This window comes from Arachis ipaensis, chromosome B03 (genome assembly GCF_000816755.2).
Source record: "Arachis ipaensis cultivar K30076 chromosome B03, Araip1.1, whole genome shotgun sequence".
Taxonomy (NCBI): Eukaryota; Viridiplantae; Streptophyta; class Magnoliopsida; order Fabales; family Fabaceae; genus Arachis; species Arachis ipaensis.
Genome location: NC_029787.2, coordinates 39633282 through 39639800, shown reverse-complemented (window position 1 = coordinate 39639800; position 6519 = coordinate 39633282).

The window sequence follows — 6519 nt, the reverse complement described above, 5'->3', positions numbered from 1 at the left end:
AAGATTGGCATTGACAGATAAATAATATCACCCAACAGTGTAAAACAAGTCACTAAGCACCAAAATAATACCAGAAAAGATACAACAGTTGAATAAGAACATTTAACACCAACGGAGAAAATAATAAACGTAGAGAAGAAAATAAAAATATGCACAAAAGTAAAATGCAATGAGTGGGAGTATGCAAATAAATTAAGTAAAATAGAATGACAGAGAATAAGGATGAGAAGTTAAAGAAATGAAGAAAAAGAAAGTAAGAAAGGAGGAAGAAGGAAGTAGAAGGGAGAGAAGAAAGGAGAAGGGAATGTGAAACAGGACGCGACGCGTGCGCGTACGTCACGCATACGCGTGACAACTGTAATGGCCATGCGACGCGCACGCATACCCCACGCATACGCGTGGGCTGCGCCAAAGTTAAGGCGATGCGTCAGCATCTAGCACGCGTATGCGTGCTTGGTCTGAAAGCGAAAGGATGCGCACGTGTTAGGGACGCGTACGCATGAGTGATTTTTGTGCCTCTAGCACACTGCCAGCCCCGGACCGTCACAACTCTCTGTTCAGGACGCTATTTACGCCGATTGCCATAGCCACGCGTGCACGTGCATGATGCGTACGCGTGGATTGCCAAGTGTTGCAAGTGACGCGCACGCGTAATGCACGCGTACGCGTGGGCTTGCTTGTGCGCAGAGTACGCTTCCTGCTCCACTCCCGCACAACTCTCTGTTCAAACTTAATGTTTTTTGCATTCACATATGACACGTGCGCATCGTAGACGCTTGCGCGTCGAATGCGTTATTTTTTTATGCAGAATGCAGGTGGTGATGCAGAAATTATGAATGAACACTAATAAAAAATAAAATAAAATAAAACTAAGAATAAAAAGGGATGATCATACTATAGTGGGTTGTCTCCTACCTAGCACTTTTAGTTAAAGTCCTTAAGTTGGACATTTGGTGAGCTCCGTGTCATGGTGGCTTGTGCTTGAACTTATCTTGAAACTGCCACCAACGCTTGGACTTCCAATAAGCTCTATCAATTCCAAGTAAATTCCCCAAGCTTTGATGGAGTTGTTCACAAGCTTTGAGCTCCCAATGTTGATCCTCTTGTATGCCGGGATCCCAAATCTTGTTTGTACACCCGTCTTCAAGTTGATCATCATGATTCCGTTCGGGTGGTTTAGACTTGGAATTCTCATTTAAGCACCCAAACATCCTCCTAGACCCATTCACTTTGGTTCTATACCAACCATTGTTATCAAACCTTGAGCGTGCAACCATCATGAACCTAGAGTGATGTTTCCAGCCACTACACAATTCTCCCTTGCTCTTCAATCCGAAAAGAGCTCTAAGTTGACCATCCGTTTCAAGCAACCTATACTCAAGTGGAATTAGAAAGCCTGGAGATAAGAGATTTACCCACTTGAATGGTGTAAAGAATGATGGTGACTTAGGAAGGGGGACCTCCCCACACTTTGACAAAGCAAGGTCCACTCTCTTGTGCTCCTCTCTGATGATCTCCACCTCTTGACAAGCTTGTTCAACACTAACCTCGTCTTCAAGTTCAATGGGAGAGGATTCAATTGTGGATAAAAATTCATTGATTCTTGAATCCATCTCTTGATCAACCTCTTCAAGTTCTCCAACTATAATATGCTTTGGAGGTTGTACACCCTCCTTAACATCAATTTCAAGCTTCTTGGAGGGAGGTTCTATGATTGGAGGTTCCGCATCTCCTAAGTCTTCAACCACTTCCTCTTCTTCAATAATTTCGACTTTCTCCGCTTGCTCTAATACAAAATCCAGCTCCTCCTTGATGACTTCCATCTCCTGATAACTTTCTTCAAGGGTCTCTCCTACTTCCACCTTTTGGGCCCCTTCTTGCTTCTCTTGAAGTATGTATGCGTGAACCAGATCCATTACGTCCCTAAGACGATCCCTTCTCTCTTGTTCCATGTTAATAGCGTAATCGAGATCATGTTGCTCTAGGATTGATGCACCAGAGCTTGAGGGTTGAGTATTGGGGGTAAAGAATGGATCCATACGAGATATAAGAGCTTGGAGAGTAGAGGTGAGACCGTTGAAAGTAGAGATAAGTGTGGTTTGAAGCTCCTGTTGCCTTTGGCAAATAACCCTAAAGGTATCATCTATGGGAGCTTGGGGTGGATAGGAGAGTTCATTTGTTTGGGAAAAAGGGCTCATAATGGGAAGGTGGTTCTTCTCGATAAGGATATGGAGATGGTGAATATTGAGATGGTGGTTCTTGGGGGGTAATTGTGTTGGAATTAGGGTGGGTCTATGTATGGTTCATATGGTTCATATGGTGGTTGGTTAGGTGGATATGGACTGGGGTCATATGGAGGCGAATGGTGGAAAGGGGCTTGTGAGTATGATGGTTCAGAGTTATATTGAGGAGGTGGTTCATAAGCATATGGTGGGGCTTGTTGGTAACTACAAGGGGGTCCACCATATCCATCGTCTTGGTACGCACCCTGGAATGGCTCTTGACCATAGTAATTTGGTGGAGGTTGGTTGTCACGAAAAGGTCCACCATAACCATTGTCTTGGGATGCATCGTAGAATGGTCATTGCCTATGGCACATTGGAGGAGGTTGTTGCCGGAAGGGTTGATCAAATCATTGTGGCTCCTCCCGTCTTTGATTGTTCCAACCTTGATGCATGTTCTTATTGTAGCTTTCATTCCCTACAACATAATTGTGACCAAACTCATAGCCAAAAGGGTGAGAATTCATAGTAACAAAAGAAAGTAAAAACAAAAACAAATAAGAAAATAATGAGAATAAACTCCTAAAACTAGAAACAACTAACAAAGAAACGAAAAAACAAATTTATTCACAATATTACAATAACCAATAATAAGGCACACGTTTGCAATTCCCTGGCAACGGCGCCATTTTAATGAACGGATTTTTTTCGGTAAAGAATTTCACAAATGAATTCTCGTTGCAAGTATAGTTTCTAAACCAACAAATAATCCTTTCATGCAAAAATTTGGTTGTCACAAGTAACAAACCCCTAAAAATAATAACCGAAGTATTCAAACATCGGGTCGTCTCTCAAGGAATTGCAGGGAGGTGTAGTTATTATTGGTTATGGAAAAGTATCTTTTTGAGGTTTTGAATAAGGAACAAGAAAAGTAAAATGGCAAGAAAGTAAATTAATAGCTAAGAAAGCTCTTGGCAAGGTATGAGAATTAGAAGTCCTATCCTAGCTATCCTTATCAATTGTGACATCAATTGTCCGTTGCTCCCACTTAGTTAACCTCTAACTATGAAGGAATGGATGATGGATGAATCAATTTGATTCCTCAAGTCCTAGTCAACTCCTAAGGAAAGACTAGCTTTAGAGGGATCCAAATCAACTAGCAACTTTCAATTATCAATCAATAAAAGAGTTTGATAACTCAAGCGTCACCAATTACTCAACCAAAACCAAGAGGAGAAAAATCTAAATTAAAATCCTACCAAGCATTTTATCAAACACTTGGAAGGCACAACATAAAAGCATAGAAAAGCAATAAGAGATAATAAAATCCAAACAACCAATTGAAAGCATCAATAACACAAATTGAAGAAAGCAATCATAAATATGAAATACCTCAAATTGCATTAAATGGAAAATCAAATCTAACATGAGAACTCATAAACTAAATTGGCAACATAAAGTAATCAACAAGGGAATTGAATAGGCTAGAATGCTAAGACAAATAAAAGTAGAAGAGAGACTAATTAAACTGAGATAGAAATCTAAAATTGGGAAGAATTAAACCTAAGAACCCTAAAACCTAGAGAGAGGAGAGAGCCTCTCTCTTTAGAGAACTACATCTAAAACCTAAAATTATGTGAATGAAATTTATGTATATGATTCCTCTACTTTGCAGCCTCTAATATGTGTTTTCGGGCTTAGAAGTGGGCCAAAAACAACCCAGAAATTTCCCCTAGTGATTTCTGATACATCCAGCACGTGGCTCTGTTACGCGTACGCGTCGATTGAACTTTCGCAAGGTCACGCGTACGTGTGATGCACGCGTGCGCGTCGCCTAGCTGCATGGCAACTATGGCAAATTGCATATCATTTTGAAGCGCTGGATGTTAGCTTTCCAACGCAACTGAAACCGCCTCATTTGGACCTCTGCAGCTCAAGTTATGATCGATTTAGTACGAAGAGGTCAGGCTTGACAGCTTAGCAATTCCTTCAATTTCTTGTATTCCTTCCACTTTTGTATGCTTCCTTTCCGTCCTCTAAGCCATTCCTGCCCTATAAACTCTGAGATCACTTAACACACATATCAAGGTATCGAATGGTAATAAGAGAGGATTAAAATTAGCAAATTTAAGGGCAAAGAAGCATGTTTTCAATCATAGCACAAAATTAGGAAGGAAAATGTAAAACATGCGAATTATATGAATAAGTGTGAGTTTAATGGATAAAATCCACTCAATTAAGCATAAAATGTACCACGAAATAGTGTGCATCATGCCTCTCATAAATTTTAGTTACAAAAGTGTCCTTGACTTTTGCAAACGATAGGCAAATGCGTTCCTCCATCCATTTGTCTCTCCAAAAGCAAACGAAGATGGCTGCTGTGGTGCTTATGTGGCTATAACAGTGCTATGTGTCCGTTACGATGCCCTAGTGGTATCTTCCAAAAAAGTTCGAGGACAACTATGTCCCTAGGTTTAGAAAACGATATCGTTTTCGGAGTTGCCCTAACTCTTCAAATTTAAGTTTATTTTGCTAGGATTGTAATCCCTTTTGACTTCTCATAATTTATGTTTGGATATTTAATATATCAAAATGCTTAATGAAGTTCACATAATTCGACTATCAATTTACTATAGTCTATTTAAATTCATGATATAGTAGTTACAAAATAGCATCATTCATTACATCATACTTGTCTGAAAAACACATCTTCTATAAACTCATACCATAATTCATTACAACAACAATTTACTTGATCTAATTGTCAATTTTTAACCCTTAATGACAGCAATTGCAATGCAAATTACAAATAAACCTACAACAACCCACACATTAGCTTTTCTCATCCTGTCTATATAAGCTAACTTCTTCTTAAAAGTAATTAGCCTCTACTCTATTTTTTCTTGCACAAATAGTTTTCTACATCGTCAACCTCATTGTCACAAATTGACTTCTCTGTGTCTCCAATTTTTATAACATGATCGTTAAGCCAAACAAAGAACTTTCAATGGGCTGGATTTTTCAACCGCAAATTTATAAAGAAAACCAAAATTTAATGAACTACATCTATCAGGTCCAAATCAACAACATAACCATCTTATCTTCAAGAAGGGGCATCTGAGGACAATTTATTGGGGTTGGTCGGCGTTGTGGACTTGTACAATATAGCATAGACCCTGCATTTGCATATTGGAGCAATATCATCTTTCTCGTCTCCACCTTGCGCACAACGAATGGTCGAGGACATTGAGACTCCTTGGGTGCTCGAGGAAGCTCCTTTGCTCGCATGGAACACAATCCTAAACACAAACAAGATATAACACCAACAACAACGATGGCACTACAATGGAGTTTGCGTTCAATTTGAAAAGTTAGGGCATCTCTAAAAATGACGCCGTGTTCTAAATCCAGAAATCTAGTTATCCTTGAACTTTCTGAAGAGATTTCACCAAGACACTGTAACAGACATGTAGCACCATTACAGCCACAAAAGCGCCACACATCAACCATCTCCATTTGTTTTTGGAGAGATAAATGGACGGAGAAACATATCTATTGCTGTTTGTGAAAGTCAAAAATACTTTTGTAATTAAAATTTGTGAAGGACATATTTTATTCACGGTTTTAAAATTTAGGAATTTACCTGTCATTTATCTTAATTTTAATTAAATTAATAATTAATGATAAAAATACCACTCATCATGTTGTTAACAAGGGCATTATGTTGGGTGGCCCATTAGCTCTTGAAAAAAAAATTACAAATAAGCAATGGTTTTTTTTCTTTTTATTTTAAACTATTTAAAACTAACATACAATGTAGAAAAAAAAGGCAACATATAATTTGTGCTGTACGAGAACTATTTTCATATATTTCCTAACTAAACAAAGTTGGGTTAATTCATTTATCATTTGCTTTCGGGTTCAAGCGTTCAGCCTTGCCTAACTTATCTTTTAGTATTTTCGAACGATTTAACTACTAAATTATCTCTGATTTTTTAAAATATTGACAAAAGTACTTCATTTTTTATAACTAAAATGTCCTCAAAATATTATAAAATACAATAAAAATATTTTTAAAATATTTCAAAACACAACAAAATAACTAAAGAACTATTATTTTTTTTATAAGTGATAAACAACTTTTATATTTGACAAAACACTTGTACAATTGATCCAAAATTTTACAACAATATTTAGATAAATATTTAAAAAGTACATAAAAAAAATTGGACCAAAATTCAATCTCTATAATTTTTCCATTTTTAAAAATATTCTTGGCTATTAAATTAAATTAGAC